Below are 18,277 nucleotides of genomic sequence, written 5' to 3' on the forward strand. Positions count from 1 at the left end.
AAATGTAAAAAATTTTATATACTCTGGAATTTACTAAAATGATTACATGTGGAAAGAGAACAAAAATAGTCCAAGAAAAGAAGGGATTAGTTGTTTAAGTAAAGGAAATAGAGAGAATTCTTTAAAAATTGACTTAATAATACATTTTTATTAAATGAAAAACAAAAAGAAGAGGGAAGATGTCTTATTTGTGTTTATATTCCCAGCATTTTGGAAGTCACCTGGCATCTGTTAGGTGCTCCATAGAAAAACCATAATGCTGTTGCTGGTGACCATAGGGAGAGCCCACCCAAGTAGGAGCCCACAAAGAGAAAAGCAGAGAAGAGCCAGAGGCACATACCTCAAGAGTCAGACCTGAACTCAGTGATACTTGAAAATTGTTAGTCTTCAACTTCGTTTTACATAAACCAGTGAATTCTGTTTTATCCTGAACTAGTTTGAGTCAGGCTCTAGCATTTGCAACCAAAAACAACCACCAACAAACAAACAAAATCTAAAAGTCCTCCTCAGGGGCTTTTCTATATTGGAGAGCCACTTACATAGAATTTAAACAAAGATAGCTGTTTCCAATGGCTTTACCAAATGATTGGCCTGTCTTAGATCCTACTTCAGATTTTCCTAAAATCTCTCAAACAAGCAGCATTTGGTCTCAGGGAGCCCCATACCTCCCCTTACGGGGCCCCAGGCCTGGCACTAGAAGCAGCTCTTGGGCACCTCCAAGCCCAGCACAAGAAGCAGCCATCGGCAGATCACTTTGTATCTTATGCCAGGTGGTCCCAAGTAGAACACAGGCAGTGACTGACCTTGCCCCAGAGCCAGCACACCCAGTGGACAGCTTCAGCTCACACTGAAACATTAGCACCCAACCACCTCTACAAGTGACACACTCAATGAGTAGACTCAGTGGGTACCAGAGCCCTGATGAAGTAAGTCTTGCTTTTTGTGGTGGGCACCTACATAGTTGATCCTCCAAGGTAGTCAGAGGCCAGTGGTCAGTGGACACATCTAATCCTTGCAGCTGATCAGCCTGAGTAAATCTCTCCTATTAACATGCCAACAACAATCAAGACTCAATTATAACAGAAGGGTGTACAGTCCACACTAGGGGTGTACCTCGAGGGCCCAGCTGGGGTGATCAGGGAGGCTGTGCCACTGGATCCCACAACACTAGGCCACCCTATGAAGGCTGGAGACATAGCAACTCTACCTAATACATAAAAACAAACACAGGGAAGCAGCCAAAATGACAAGACAAAGACACATGTCCCAAATGAAAGAAAAGAACAAAGCTCCAGGAAAAGAACTAAACAAAATGGAGATACGCAATCAATCAGATGCAGAGTTCAAAACTCTGGTTATAAGGATGCTCAAGGAACTTAAGGAGAACTCCAAGGAACTTAGTGAGAACATCAACAACATAATAAAGGACCAATCAGAAATGAAGGATGCACTAACTGAAATAATAATTTACAGAGAATCAATAGTAGAGTAGATAAAGCCAAGAAGCAAACCATTGATTTGGAATATAAGGAAGCAAAAAACACCCAATCAGAACAATAAAAAGAAAAAAGAATTTAAAAAATGAGGCCCTGGCCGGTTTGGCTCAGTGGTTAGAGCATCAGCCTGTGGTCCAGAGAGACCCAAGTTCAGTTCCCGCTAAGGGCATGTACCTCGGTTGCAGTTTGTCCCCGGCCCTGGTTGGGTTGCACAGGTGGCAACCACTCAATGTGTCCCTTTCACGTTAATGTTTCTCTCTCTCTCCCTCCCACTCTATCTGAACAACATATGGAAAAATGTCCTCGGATGAGGATTAAAAAAATATAATAAATAAAATGCTGTTAAAAAAAAATGAGGATAGTGTAAAGAGCCTCTGGGACAACTTCAAGCATGCCAACATTCACATCATGGGGGTACCAGAAGGAGAAGAGAGAGAGCAAGAAATTGAAAACCTATTTGAAAAAATAACGACAGAAAACTTCTCTAACTTGGTGAAGAAAATAGACAGACAAGTCCAGGAAGCACAGAGAGTTCAGAATAAGAGGTCCACACCAAGACACATCATCATCAAAATGCAAAAGGTTAAAGACAAAGAGAGAATCTTCAAAGCAGCAAGAGAAAAGCAGCTCATTACCTACAAAAGAGCTCCCATAAGACTGTCAGCCAATTTCTCAAAAGAAACTTTGCAGTCCAGAAAGGAGCGGCAAGAGATATATATTCAAAGTGATAAAAATCAACGACCTACAACAAAGGTTACTCTATCATGCAAAGCTATCAGTTAGAATTGATGGCCATATAAAGAGTTTCCCAAACAAGAAAAAGCTAAAAGAGTTCATCACCACCAAACCAGTATTATATGAAATGTTGAAGGGTCTTCTTGAAGGAGAACAAAAATATGAACAATAAAATGCAATAAATACATATCTATTAACAATTGAATCTACAAACAAAATGAGCATCAGAACAGAAACAGACTCATAGATAGAGAACTTTTTGTTGCTTGCCAGATGAGAGATGGCTGAGTGAAGGGGTGAAAAAGATGAAGAAATTAAGAAGTACAGGTTGTTTGTTAAACTGATGAACCTCAAAGAGAAGAGAAGAGGGAGAGGGGAAGAGATAAACCAAAGAACCTCTATGCATATATGCATACCCAATGAACACAGACAATAGTATGGGGAAGGTAGGAAGGATGTGGGATTGGGGAGGAGCAGGTCAATGGGAGAAAAAAAAGGGAGGACATCTATATTCAACAATAAAGATAAGTTAAAAAAAAAAAAAAAGATAAATAGGCCCTTTGCTTAATCTTTGTCCAGCATTCCAGTATTCAAATGCACCCTAGAACTAATGATTTTCTCTTTTGCATTTGACAGTGGCCTCCTGTTTTTTTCACAGCTGTTCTTGAGATCTGGGCCAATCCCAGCTTTTTAGTTTTACACATGGCATTATCATTTAGTTTCTTACCTTCTTACATAACATCTGAAAAGCTGTTTTCTGTGCTATTGGCACAGAGTCAACCCATCCTCTATGATTTTTATATATTTGAGCTATGATTTTTTTAGGCTAAAATAAACCATATTGTCCAGCTTTTTAAAGAGGGTATGAGACTGTCGTTCTCAGGTATTAAGAGTGACCCTGCAAATGCAAGTAGACAGCTGCTTTGCAATGTGGGAATGAGGAGGCTCCCTGAGAAATCAGATGGACTTGAGGTAGGATATGAAGAAGCTCGGAAAAGTCATTGGCAAGTAGAATGGGGAAACTGAGACAGATATCTGAATAAACTCTCTGAGCACTTTACAGCCAGATACAGGTCCCCTCTCTAGAGATAACATCTAGACCTCAGTTGTATTTCAGCTCCAAGCCCAGAAAAGCAGGAAATCCAGGAGGGTGATGCCAGGACCAGTTGCAATGACTAATGACCCCCTACCCTGGTGCTGTCCAATGCGTAGAAACCACAACCCTGAAAGGGCCCACCTAGAAAAGCTAATGAATATTCTATTGAATCTCCCCTAAACTCCTAGCCCTTAAAACCCTCAAAACAAAGGACCCAGTGAACACTCTCCATCCTGGGAGCACACCCATGCCTTTTCCTTCCCCTTCTTCTTTCCCCATAGGCGTTTGTCTCCTAAACGCTAATGATCTCCATGAGGCTTGTAACCAGGGAGCAGTGGACAGTGGCAACGCATCCTGGGCTTACCCCCTGAACCTATCTCCAAGGCCCCCTTTTCTCTGACCTCCCAGTGAGCTAAAACAGACCACCCCTAGGCTCTTCTGTTGCTTCTTCTATGCTAAGGCTTTCCTTGTTTCACTGTCCCCAGCTTTAATAAATGTACCCTCAGAGTCACCTCGACTCGTATTGTACAATCTTTCCTGCATGAAGTCAACAACCCACACACTACCAGCTGGCCCTAGGCAGACCGACTCAGGGCCAGATCCCTTTTCTAGTTACAGACTAGATAGCTTTCTTCATATGAAAAAAAAATCACTATTTTATTACATACTACCCTGGCATGAATCTAATTTTAATTTTAAAGTATGCTTTAAAAATTTCAGAGTCATTTAATGTGAAACTCAAAAACTGTATACTCTTTCTTGGAAATTATCTGCAACATAAAACAATCCAGCCACAAAGAGAATACAGTTTAGAGAAATGCTAATACAAATGTTCAATAAATATATGATAAGGTGCTAGATCTCATTCATGATTAAAGAAATGTATATCAAAATTACAATATTATATACCATATTTTACTATCAGATTGCCAAAGATTTAAAACAAATGCTCTCAGACACATATTGCTGGTAAGAGCACAGACTGACACAACCTTTTTGGATAGCATTTCCATAGTATCTATCTAAATTTCTATATATCTACTTTATGACCCAGAAATTCCATTTGTAGAAATATGCTTTAAAGATATATCACAGAAGCATGCAAGAATATATATTACAAAGTTATTTATTGTTAGCAGTGTTTGTAACAGTGAAAAACCTAAAATCATTCTAATTGTATTTCAATAGATAAACAGTTAAGTGTATTACAGTACATTCATACTATGAAATATTTATATGACATGAACAGATTAAGTGAAGAAAACTAATTATAAGAGAGATTGTGGGGGGGTATAAGCTCATTTATAGGATTTGTGGGGGGAAATTGTACTTTTCTAAAAAAAATCATGTGACTGCCCTGGCCGGTTTGGCTCAGCGGTTGGGGCGTCCGCCTGCGGTCCGGAGAGACCCGGGTTCGGTTCCCGCTGGGGGCATGTACCTCGGTTGCAGTTTGTCCCCGGCCCTGGTTGGGTCGTGTGGGTGGCAACCACTCGACGTGTCCCTTTCACGTCGATGTTTCTCTCTCTCTCTCTCCCTCCCACACTCTATCTGAACAAAATATCGAAAAATGTCCTCGGGTGAGGATAAAAAAAAAAAAAATCATGTGACTTCTGCAAAGCAGGATTCGAGAGGAAAGAACTGGATGATTTCTTTTTATATCTCAACTATTTCTATTCATGTGGCATATACTACTTTTATAATAAAAATGTATGTTTTAATTCAGACACAATTTTGTATTACTACACAATCCATAACACAGTAGAAAACACAATTACACTCTGCTATAAAATTAAACATTAATTAAGCTTACATGCCACTATCATAGTAGGTGGTGTTTTAAAATGATCACAAATTGAAGTATGAAAACAGAGTAAACAAAAATGTATAAAAGTGATATTTAAAGGTTAGTCACTTTTTAATCTACATAGATAATACAAGTACTAATACAATGAACTACTGAATTCTATTTTATGTTATGAGAGCAAGTTTATTGTATGGAATTATATTTTGAATAGCCAACAGTGAAGCCACTTCTATCCCTTGTCTTCAAGTCCATATGTCCTTCTCCTGCCTTTCCATTGATATCTTTGGTAGGGCAGCAGGAACTATTTTGTAGGATCAGGGATATGGAATTTCCCCCACTTTCTGTCCCTGCTTTGAAAAAGTCATGTTCTTTGAAATATGGGTAGGGGCTCTGGTCCTGTGGTATGCCTATAGAGGAAAGCATTATATGGTATAGCTGGGGCAATTCTTCCTCTGCTTTGTAAGCAAGAAAATAAGAAGGGTAGAACTTGCCAGAATTTTTCTATGATTAGAAGGCTGAACTAAGTGTCCCCAGCTATGCCCTGGTAGGAACTGAGCATATAACACAGAAAAGGAAGCACAAGAAACACTGAGGTACCGAGAAAAGTTTGCTAAACCAACTCCACCAAGGCCTTGCTAAATGAGATTGGGTTTAGCAATTATTTATTAAAGTATTTCAATGTCTGTCTTCCTACCAGGCTAAAAACTCCTGGGGTACAACTAGCACAATGATTGATACATAATAGGTACTCATTAAATATAGATTTGAATTAAATAGATGGATCAGTGAATGAATATCCAAATCAGAAGACTCATTAGAGAGTTGCATAAATTCCCTACATGAGAGGGAAGAAAAAAACATCCAGGTGACATGAATGAAAGGTTATGGTGGAAAAGCATGGCCAGAAACAGTTAGAATGGGAATCCTGAGCTGTCTCAATAGCATAGAACACTTGAAGACCACATTACCTTTGGGTGACCTGGGATAATCCAGAGAAATGAACAACCAAAGTCAGATAGCTTAAAGTTAAAGTGAGGTATGTGCAGATTTTCCCCTAATAAGGGAAATTCCAGTGCTCCTAATGGAGAACTTTGACAGTTCCATCCTTGGTAAACTCCCTTAGAGTTTTTGTAAAATAATTCATGCATTTGTCTGCTCAGATTCTATTATTCTATACCAATTGTAGCTTGTGTATCATCTGCTTTCCCAAACCACTGAGCCTCATTTCAATCCAAAGGCTCTTCAGGACATTCAGGCACCATCTGACATGCCTAAGATCTTGCTGCTACTGCTGCTCTACTATTACAAATACCAACACTCTTATCACCACCATTACCATCATCACCATCATTAGCCAAGAGTAAAATTATCCAAAATATGTCCAGTATCCTGACCGATCAAGGTTGCATCTCTCTTCATTTCCTCCTTTGGGTGAGGTAACCAGTAAAATGGTGGGCAAAGAAAGGCAAAATATTCCCTATCATTATAACTCTGTCTCTACTTCTATCTATCTATCTATCTATCTATCTATCTATCTATCTATCTATCTATTATCTATCTATCTATCTATCTATCTATCTATCTATCATCTATCTATCTATCTATCATCTATCTCTCTATCTATCTCTATCTCTATTTTTATCTCTGTCATCTCTATGTTATTAGAAATACACTAGGCACACTTTGAGATTTGAGAGAAGACCTTTGAGAACTAGATAGGTTCTGAAGCTTCAGAAATTCAAACTGGGACTCAAGACTTCCAGGATTTTCTCTCTTGCTCACTCAATTTCTCATGTTTACTTACTTCTACTTGGCTTCCTTCTCTGTTATAACAGATGGGCTTTTTCCACTGGCAGAAAACATATCTGCCATCAGTCTTGGGCTTACATCAGCCTGGTTATCTTTCCCAGAAGAAGATGTATTTTCTCAGCTTCGTTTTGAATATTTCCAGGGAAAATTCTGAGTTACTTGAATCATTTACTTACCCCTGGACCAATCATTATGGTTAAGAAGATAGTTTACTGTCTGAGTGGTCCTGCCTATATTGCATGTCCACTTTTAGGCCAGGGTGTAGAGTCCTGTGATTGGCAGCTCCATAAAAACCATGTGGGATGCATAATGGGAGTGATGCATTGCTCCTGAAGATGGAGAAAAAAGGTGCTTCAGATAGTCACAAAAGATAGTCCAAGGATAGCTAGCTAGCTAGATGGCATACTAGCTAATTAGATGACTACATAGATGACACCTAATGTGTTAGTGATCATTATATGGTCTAATATTTGTTCTCATTTTTTCCAAAAGATTTATTTTTGCTATTCTCTTATGTTTAATTGTTCAAATGTATTATTAAATTATTGTCATACACCAGAAAAAAATAGAAAAACCTGTTGATATCTTAATTAGAATTGATGACACCTAGGAGTAATGTGAAAAGAATAGACATTTTTACACTAGACTTCCCATCCAATATTAGTATAGCTTTGTACTTACTCTTTTTCCAATCTCCTGTAAAGTTTTTGTAGGTGTTTTATGTAATATAGGTGGGGAATTATTACCATAATGGCTGACACCAGAACAGTCTTTGACTAGGAAAATATCCTAATAAAGTAGGGGTAGGGCTGCCACATGCTGCTGCTCAGTCTGCATTGCACAACTCCCGGAAGCCCCATGGACTACAATGTAAGTGGGTCCCCTGGAGTTATGCAGTGAAACAGTTCTGGGAAAAAGGAGCCAAAGCAATGAGAGGAGTGCTAAGTTTCTCTGCATGCAAACATGAGAAAAAATTTTTTTCAAATACAAATGTTTGTTTAGAAAGTCACAGAGGTAGAAAAAGTGAGCCAACTGGATGGCGTGGGCTCAGGAAACAAGTTAGAGAGACAAAAGATGGGTGCTTGGAACTTAATGGGGGAGAGAGAGAGAAGAAAATTTTGATTTTCTTGAGTTCTTGAGAGAGAATAGAGAGGAGAGGAGAGGAGAGGAGAGGGGAGAGGAGAGGAGAGGAGAGGAGAGGAGAGGAGAGGAGAGGGGAGGGGAGGGGAGGGGAGGGGAGGGGAGGGGAGGGGAGGGAGGGGAGGGGAGGGGAGGGGAGGGGAGGGGAGGGGAGGGGAGGGGAGAGGAGAGGAGGGGAGGGGAGAGGAGAGGAGAGGAGAGAAATAATCAGAAAGGTGGCAGGACAAAAAGATAAACTTATGTAATGGTGGAAGGATGTGTGATACATGGGTGAAATGGCCAATGAGAAAACTTTACCAATGAGGTGAACAAGGGACATTTAAGAACAAGAATGTTCTACAATTTTCAGTTGTTTGACGTGGGATATGCAGGCTTCAGAAAATTTTTTGCTATTTGATAGTCTTTTTATTCAAGATTACTTTGGGGTAGGAGAAGGGAACAGAGTGCATGGGCTATGCCCTAGCTTGCATTCATGTCACACCAGGGGTAAAGGAATAGACACAAACATTCAGAGAATAAAACAAGAATTCAGAGCATGGAAATGGGAGAGTTGAACCAATCATATCTGGAACTTAAAATTCCAGAGTGAGGGCACTCCTGCTGATGTTTAAATTGTGTTTATAACGACTCCATCAATCTTAGTAGCATTTTATAAATTACTTTGTGCTCTTTTTTCCTTGTCCTTATAAGTGGGATCCTATTTTCCATAATAATCTCCTACCAATTTTGGCAGGTTACAGGAATCTCTCTCTCTCTCTCATCTTTACAAGTATATATAAAATATAACATATATAATATTATATATTAAAAGAATATTTAAAAGATATATTTGACTTTTTGGTGCTTTTTATTTCTTCCTGCTAACCTGGCTTTTATCTGATATTATTTTCCTTTAGACCAAAATTTTCATTTAGCATTTGTTGTCATTTGGGTCAGCTTCCAACAAATTCTCTTATTATTTAAGTCTGAAAATGTATTTTGTATTTCTTTTTAAGGAGTTATTTGGGTATTTTGTAGGTTGACCTTGCTTTTTCTTTCAGCACTTTAAAGATGTAGTTTGACCATAATATACATAATGTGTGTTTTCTTTATAGTCATCTGACTTGTGGTTGGTTGAACTTCTTGGCTCTGCGAGTTGAAGTCTTTAAATTTTTTTGAAAAATTTTGGAAACTCCCTCAGCTTCTTGTCTCTCCTTCTTGGGCTCAGTCACATGTTTTAGATCACTGGAATTGTTCCAAAGGTCTTAGATATTGTGATATGTTTTATTTTAATTTCTCTTTTTGTGTTTTAGTTTGGGTAATGTCTGTTGACCCAAATGTCTTCAGACCTAGTGACTCTTTCTCTATCGTGTCCAAACACATTTATGACCATGAAATGAATTCTTTGTAGTTGACATATTTTTATTTTTAGCATTTTATTTTATATTTTTAGTGCTTTTACCTTTGCTGAAGTTCCATTGTTCACACATGTTGACTTTTCCCACTATGTATATAAAATTACATATATACTATATATCTCTTGTATCATGTATGTATGTATGTATGAATGTAAGTATGTATGTATGAATGTACAAATGTATGTATCTAATCTGTATATCAGAGGCCTCTCTTGTTGGCTTACTTAAAGATGACAACCCACTTGCTCTCAGTGAGAAAGGATAGCACTTAGGCCCAAAGTCATCCAATTGGATCGCCATACACATAGAGATAATGCTTCAACTCAAATATATAAGAAAATGTTTTATTTATAAGTAAGAAAAAACAAAGTTTTTTATTTTGCTTTATTAGTGGCTATCACCATGAGGTAATAGAGTGGCATAGTGTTCATGCAGATAGAGTTTGAATTCAGAAAAACTGGAGTTAAATTCCTGGCTCTGCTGATTATAAAGTCTTCAGCCTTAACCAAGTTAGATATTCCTCTAAGTCCCAATTCCTCATTTGTAAAATGTAGATAAATACAAAAGTATCTTTTGCATAAGGTTTGTTAAGTTTTAAATGTGATCACATGAGGACACTAATCAGTACAGTAACCAGCACAGAGAGAGAGGCCTCTTGGTTAGTGCAAGCTGTCCTTCTCTTACGTGCTGCCTCACCTCATCCCTCTCCATCCAGCTGAAATGCAGAAGAACAGAGATTCAGTTTTGTCTTGGTCACTGATATATCCTTAGCATCCATCCCATTACAGACACCCAATAAATATTAAATCAACAAAATTCTCTGAGTAAGGTAACCAAAAAGGTAACCTGAGCTCACGAGGGACCGGACTTGCCTTAAACAGTATTTTCATAAGCCATCTAGTAAAGAAAATGTTTCATCAAATCTATTCAATTTCAGAGGACTCTAAAAATGGTAGTACAATTCCTGACTCATACACAGGTACTTTGTAGACATTTTTCAAGGCTATCATGCAGCAAAGAAGTGGCAAATTAATTTTATTGACACACAGAAGCAGTACTTTAGAACATTTCCTTCTCTCCATGAATGACAACTAAGAATCACTTTAAGTCTTGCCTGAAAATATCAGATTGATATACTGCTTTAGCCAAAAATGGAAATAAAAGAGTAATCAAGAAGATCAACAAAGTATATATCAGTTTATCTTTGTGCCTGGCAAGGTTTATCCTTGACTGAAAAGCAAGTCTGGCAACCAATGGTCATTGGTGCCAATTCAGCATCAACAAGACCCCGTTTTGGGTGCTGTGAAGGAGGAAACTTTATTTAACGCAAAACAGCTCAGCTGTGACACAGAATGGCTGTTAAAACATCAAGACTGTAAAACAGCTCTGGAGCCAGGCCCCTCTCTGGCAAGACAGCTCTGCTCCTGGATGATCTGCTCTGCTCCCCGCGGATCTGCGTTGTGCTGCATTATGCTGCCGTTCTGCTTCACTCTGCTCTTGGGATACATCTTCCATGTTTCAGCTGAGCTAGGGAGACACAATCTTCTTTCTTTGGTGGAAAGGGAGAGTGTACTCTCCGATGCCAGAGGGGAGCTGCACACACGCCCCTGGCCCTGGTCCCCGATTGGTCTGTTCTGATGCAATGAGGACTCTGAATCCTTATAGTTTGATTAGTCCAAAGGCACTGCCCTGATTGGTCAAGATAGAGCCGTTCTGATTGGTTGGAGCTGCACAGTTCTGATTAGGTGGGAACGTCTCAGTTCTATTGGTTGAAATATGATTCTAGGAAACCTTTATAAGGCCTGGCTCAGCTGGCAGAAATACAGTACAGGCAGGAAGTTCAATGCAAAGGCAGGCAGTTTAGTGCAGGCTTCTCTGTGAAGTGGAGTTTGCATGAGAGGCCCCTGGGCAGAAATGACTGCTAGGCTCTGCTTTTTTATTTGAGCCCAGTTAGACACCAGGAGCCCTTCTTAGTTCTTAGTAGGTCCCCCCACCTTCAGGGTTCACAAGTCTAATTCTATGATAACAAATGCTAAAGAATCAAGAAGATACTATTTCTTGAAACTAACCCACTGATGGAGAATCATTAGAAGTATGTTTCTTGGTTTCATAAGGGTTTCTAAGAAGCATTTGAATAAAACGTAGAGTATGTGTTCACTGGTTTTTTGAAGAGTCATTTTGTAAAATGCTTAAAAATCACTTCATTTTTAGAAGGTCCCCCTTCATCCCTGACATCTCAGTGTACTGTAATTTGCAATGCTTGCGTGCATGTTGAGTGGGCAGAGCACAGGCACTCACAGCAGTGAGAATACTTGCTACTTAAATGTGCTATAAATCAATATATAATGCAAGGATGTGTATCAATGGCTCAGAACATTAACTGTAATAACGATAAAAATAGTTTCAACATCCAAAGAAATGCTAAATGGAATACTCATTGTAGGTGTATTCTCTAGTTTTTTGTTCATTATTTTAAAATATGATACTAAAAACAGTGAAATCCATGATTTTAATGATGTGTATATGTGTAAACTCCACACTTCTTAGAGAATCTCAGGGAAGGTATAATTTCCTATGTAGAAATATGAATCAAAATTTAAAGAAAAACTAAACTATATTGTTTCTAAATTTAAACATTTCTGCATGCCTTTAAAAACAATTTTATACACAGTTGAAATTTTCCTAATACAATGGTTAAGTGCAAAAATATTCAAGTAAAAGAGTTTCCTTAATATCTAAAACCTAATTAGAAAAAGAAAGTTTCAAAAATTTGTGGGAGAAAAGGGATAAAATGTTAGGTGAGATAATGTTTCTTGATTTCTAAGTCCCAAGCTAGTAGTTTATAGAAAAGGTTTAGAAAATAGTTAAAATAAAGAAACCTTTTCTTAGGATAGACTTGTTTTTTCTTCCTGTATCCTACTGGAGTCTGGCACACTAGACTGTAACATAAAAAACAAATGGTCTTTTATAAATAACGTAGAGTGAGTTAATCTAGATAACGCGGTCTTGATCCTTTTGCAGATAATCTCTGACCGCACCCAGTGAGGTCTTCACTGGCCTTCACCCAGCACCTTTGGTCCAGCACCTTTGGTCCAGCACCTTTGGTCCAGCTGCTCAATGATGTCACTAAGGCTTCAGGCTCTTTTCATCTTTCTGCTCTCATGCTCAGTGTGTTATCATGTTTCCCTCATGATACCAAAATAGCTGCCTCAGCTCCAAACATCACATTCTCAAACAACAAAGTCAAAATGCAAGCAAGCAAGAAGGGCTGAGAGCATCTCTTCAAGTAGCTCTCTTTTTATTTTCTAGAAGCTCCCCAGCCAACTTCTCTTTTTTCTTTTGTCTCAGTGACCACAACTTTGTTACCTGTCTCCCCTAACCCAATCACTACAAAAAAGAATGGAGATGTCCATTGAATTAGAGCATTCACAATTTGTCCCCTGGGGCTAGGGGGGGACCTGCTTTTCCTGAGTATATTGGTATAAAATACCTGAATGATATTGGATTTCTGTTAGGAAAGATAAGGGGAAGATAGTTGATTAGTTGGTAACCAATAGCAACTACAATGCCACAAAGATTGGTATATACACCCAAATGCCAATCTATTCACATTGAGAAATATTATTGCAAAAAGAACTGCACACTTAAGTTCTCTGGCCAACATATTCTTTTCTTATAGAACAACAACAACAGCAAAAACTTTGAGGGAAGTTATCATGAGAAAGCTATGAGGTGCATGCAGAATCAGACATAAAGGAGTAGTTATTTCTCTGTGCTCAGGTTGATTCCTCTGCCTGCAATGCCTTTTCTTTTTTAACTCCCACATATCCTTTAAAATTCAGCTTAAGCATCATCCCTTTTAGAAAGCTTTCCTTGTCACCCCCACCTTCTCCACCTGTCCTTCCCACCCCAAGCTGAATTACTTGCCTCTTTTCTGTATTACCATGGCATACTGTGCATGACTGTATCATTACACCTACTCTATTGTATCGTACTTAACAATTTATGTGTTCTTTCCTCTAAATGTGAGTCCTTAAAATAAAAAACTGTGCTAACTTGTTTTCATAGCTTTAGTGGCCAGCACAGAGCTCAGTATACAGATATCAAGGGATAGATATTTGTAGTAGGCAGAATAATCGCCACCCTTGCAAAAAATGTCTAAATCCTAATCCCTGAAACTTGTTGTAATGGTCAATTTTATGTGTCAAATAGGAGGGTGTTTTTGGATTAGATTAAACAATTTTTATTTTTTATTTTCAATTATAGTTTACATTCAATATGATTCTACATTAGTTTCAGGTGTACAGCATAGTAGTTAGACATTCATATATTTTACAGTACTGATATTTTGAGTACTCACCTGGCTCCATACATAATTTTTATAATACTATTGACTATTTTTCCTATGCCATAATTTACATCCCTGTAACTATTCTGTAACTACCAATTTATACTTTTTAATCTCTTCACCTTTTTCACCTAGCCCCCTAAATCTACCCCCTGGCAACCATTAGCTTGTTCTCTATATCTATGAGTCTGTTTCTATTTTGTTTGTTCATTTATTTTGTCCTTCAGATTCCACATATAAGTGAAATCATATGGTATTTATCTTTCTCTGACTGACTTAATAGCATAATATCTTCTAGGTCTATCCATGCTGTTGCAAAAGGTAAGATTTCATTCTTTTTTCATAGCCAAGTAGTATTCCATTGTTTATGTGTACCACAATGTTTTTATCCACTTGTCTGTTGATGGGCACTTGGTTGCTTCCATATCTTAGCTATTGTAAGTAATGTGTAATGAACACAAGGGTGCATATATTCTTTAAAATTAGGTCCTGGCTGGTTTGGCTCAGCGGTTAGAGTGTCGGTCTGCAGTCCAAAGAGACCCAGGTTCGGTTCCCACTAAGAGCATGTACTTCGGTTGCAGTTTGTTCCCGGCCCTGGTTGGGTCATGCGGGTGGCAGACACTTGATGTGTCCCTTTCACATTGATGTTTCTCTCTCCCTCCCTCTCTATCTGAATAAAAAATGGAAAAATGTCCTTGGGTGAGGATTAAGAAAAATAAATAAATAAAATAAAATTAGTGTTTTGAGTTTCTTTGACTATATACCTAGAAGTGGAATTGCTAGGTCATAAGGCAATTCTATGTTTAATTTTCCAAGGGATCTGTTTTCCATAGTGGTTGCACCAATCTGCATTCCCACCAAGAGTGCACAGGGTTCCTTTTCTCCACATTCTTGCCAACATTTGCTCTTTGTTGATTTATTGATGATAACCATTCTGAGAGGTGTTAGGTAGTACCTCATTGTGGTTATGATTTGTGGATGAGATTAACATTCATATAAGTGGATACGTATTGCTCCCTACATGTGGGTAGGCCTTGTCCAATCAGTTGAAGGCCTGAATAGAACAAAAAGACAAGCCTTCATGAGCAAGAGAAAATTGTCCTGCAGATTGCCTTCAGACTTTATCTGCACCTTTCACTCTCCCGGGTCTTGAGCCTGCTAATTTTGCACATGTCAGCCTTCATAATCATGTGAGCTAATTCCTTCTAATAAATTATGTATATATTTGTGTATATTTCCATTGGTTCTGTTTCTCTGAAGAACCCCTGACAAATACAGCTTTGAATATGTTATCTTATGTGGCAAAAGGGAGTTTGCAGATGTAATTAAGGTAAGGATCTAGAGATGGGAAGATTCTAAGGTTATCTGAAATTATCCAGTAGGCCCAATGTGATCATAAGCGTCCTTATAAGAGACACAAGTGTCAGAGTTAGAGAAGATGCAATGACAGAGCAGGCGTCCAAATGACATAATGCTAGTTGGGGGCCACAAACCAAAGATATTATCCAGAAGCTGGATAAAACAAAGAATAAATCCTCACCTGGAGCTTCAGAAAGAACACTGCCCTGGTAACACCTTGATGTTAGCCCCGTGTGACCCATTTTTGACTCCGACCCCCATAACTATAAGATAATAGATTTATGTTGTTTGAAGTCAGTGTGTTGGGGGTACTTTGTTACAGCAGCAATAGGAAATTAATACAGTGGTAAAGAATTTGGGGGGGGAGTGACAAATTAGTTAAGTACTTAATACATTAGGCTATTGTAATGATAACTAACATTTAATCATTTAATTGCTTGCTATATAGTAGGTGTTTTTACACATTCAATTTTGAGCCAAATAATCAAAACAAGATCAAGATACTGTGCAGATAAGCAAACCAAAATTCAGAAAGATCGACTAGTTTTATGAAAGTATAATACCAATAATGATATAATAGGCATTAGAAATCAAGGCAGATTTCTCTAAATCCCAGTGTCCCAATATCCCAAGACACGCAGCTCTACAACAGAGCACCAAAGGATGCTTTGAGAGCCCTTGAGGCTACCTCAATTCCTTCAGCATCCCTAAATAACTGAAATAACAGTGAAATTGAAGTGAAGACAGTGCTCTTATTTGCAAATGCAGTTTCAAGACAGGTTTCTAGCTTCTCATGAAGAGGGATTAATTGCCTTCCAAAGTCGCTCCCATAGGAAATTCTGGAGCTGCCCAACAGTCTGTCCACAGACTGAGTCCTACTAATAGGCTCTCATTCTCCGTGGACTGAGACAACCTAAGTACTGGGGACCTGGCTTGCCCTTAGTGCCATGTTTTTGTATGTTTAATTCCTATCTTAGAATATATTAATTCAATCAATCAGACACTAACCAGGGCTTTCTCAGGCAATGAGCCCATCTTTTAAAATATTTGCATATATATAAGTGCATCCACTTCTTATAGATTTTATAAATTTATAATTAAATGAAATTACAACTTTATGTGTTTCACCAATACATAGCTCCAGTGTATTACCTACACACTAATTTATGCAATAAACATTTATGTCAGTGCCCATTTATTTCAACAATCTTTTTTTTAATCCTCATCCGAGGACATTTTTTTCCTCTGCATTTATCTTCAGATAGAGCTAGAGGGAGAGAGGGAGGAAGAGACAGAGAGCAACATTAACATAAGAGAGACACATTGACTGGTTGCCACCCATACAACCCCAGCCGGGGCCAGGGACAAACTGCAGCCAAGGTACGTGCCCTTAAAGGGAACCAAACCCAGGTCTCTCTGATCTTCAGGCCGATGCTCTAACCGCTGAGCCAAACCGGCCAGGGCTCAACAATCTTTTTTAATGAGCAAAGACTTATAAAGTTCTTGCTTTACAAAATACCAATTGAAATAATTAATAAACTGTAGAAACTCTGCAAAAAGTATAAACAGATGTAACCACAGTTTTATTGTGAGTTATGTTTTGGTATAGAATCCACTGGGACATATTTAACACAATAATAATGATCAATTTTCTATACTTATGGGTAAAATAGAAAGACCTGTTTCTTTCATTTTCTTTAAAGAACTGTCATTTAAAAAAGTTTAGAGACTACTAAAACTGCTTTATGGCTGAAGTACAAAAGAACTAACTGAATGTAGTTATTTGACTAATTGAAAGGTACCTTTTTGGAACATGATAATTAGAAAACATTGTGGTTAGATCATTTCTAATATTGATAATTTAGAGTCCGGCCACGTAAAACTAATGCGGGTGGTCTCATCACCACTACTCATGACTTAACATTCAGAGCCTTCTTTTAAAATTTGAGAACCATACATTTGTCAATCACTCAAAAAGTTTACTTAGAATACACACATAAAGTACAGGTATCTTTACCAATCTTTCTGTTAGATATATTAATAAATTTACTTCAAAATCTTAAGTAGAATGATAAGAAAAGTTGTAATTAAGAAAAATTCCCTTCTTACTAGTTGATGATTTTTAATCACAAACACAATTTACAGTAGCAAATTTTGAGGAAGAAATGATAGAGATTTTTTTTTACATGCTTGCTTGTTTTCATACACACACACACACACACACACACACACATCTACAGATAATAAATAAATAAATAAAAGCCAAAAAATTTTTGATGGCCTTTTCATCCTTTCTCTGCCACACCAGTTTTCAACCTTGACTTTCTCTTTCCCCTAAGTACAGACTTGTTTTTATCAGACCATTCACTGGATCCTGCCAGTTCCATATCCCTAGTACCACATCTCCAGTGCAGCTCTTAGTTCACCATCTCTTTGCTTGGTTTACTGCCGCTGCTTCTAAATGAGTTCTCAGTTTCTTTGCCTCTAACCTCTGTTATCAAACTCCCACCCGGTCATCATCTAAAATTCCAGCAGATCGCCCCAGCCAGTTTGGCTTAGTGGTTGGAGGGTTGGCGGACCAATAAGTCGTGAGTTCGATTCCAGTCAAGGGCACGTACCTCAGTTTTGGTTTGTCCCCAGCCCTGGTTGGGTCATGCAGGAGGCAACCAGTCAATGTGGCTCTATCACATCAATGCTTCTCTCTGTCTCTCTGTCTCTCTCTCTCCCTCCTTCCCACTCTATCTGATGATAAATAGGAAAATATCCTCAGGATAAAATTCCAGCCCTGGCCAGTTTGGCTCAGAGGTTGGAGCATTGGCCTGCAGTCTCCAGACCCGGGTTCAGTTCCCACTAAGGGCACGTGCCTCGGTTGCAGTTTGTCCCCGGCCCTGGTTGGGTCGTGTGGGTGGCAACCACTCAATGTGTCTCTTTCACGTCGATGTTTCTCTCTCTCTCTCTCTCTCTCTCTCTCTCTCTCTCTCTCTCCCCCTCCCTCCCACTCTATCTGAACAAAATATCAAAAAAATGTCCTCAGGTGAAGATAAAAAATAAATAAAATTCCAGCAGACCAATTATTCTTTGTCAAATCTAATC

This window comes from Molossus molossus, unplaced genomic scaffold, assembly GCF_014108415.1.
Source record: "Molossus molossus isolate mMolMol1 unplaced genomic scaffold, mMolMol1.p scaffold_m16_p_10, whole genome shotgun sequence".
Classification (NCBI taxonomy): Eukaryota; Metazoa; Chordata; class Mammalia; order Chiroptera; family Molossidae; genus Molossus; species Molossus molossus.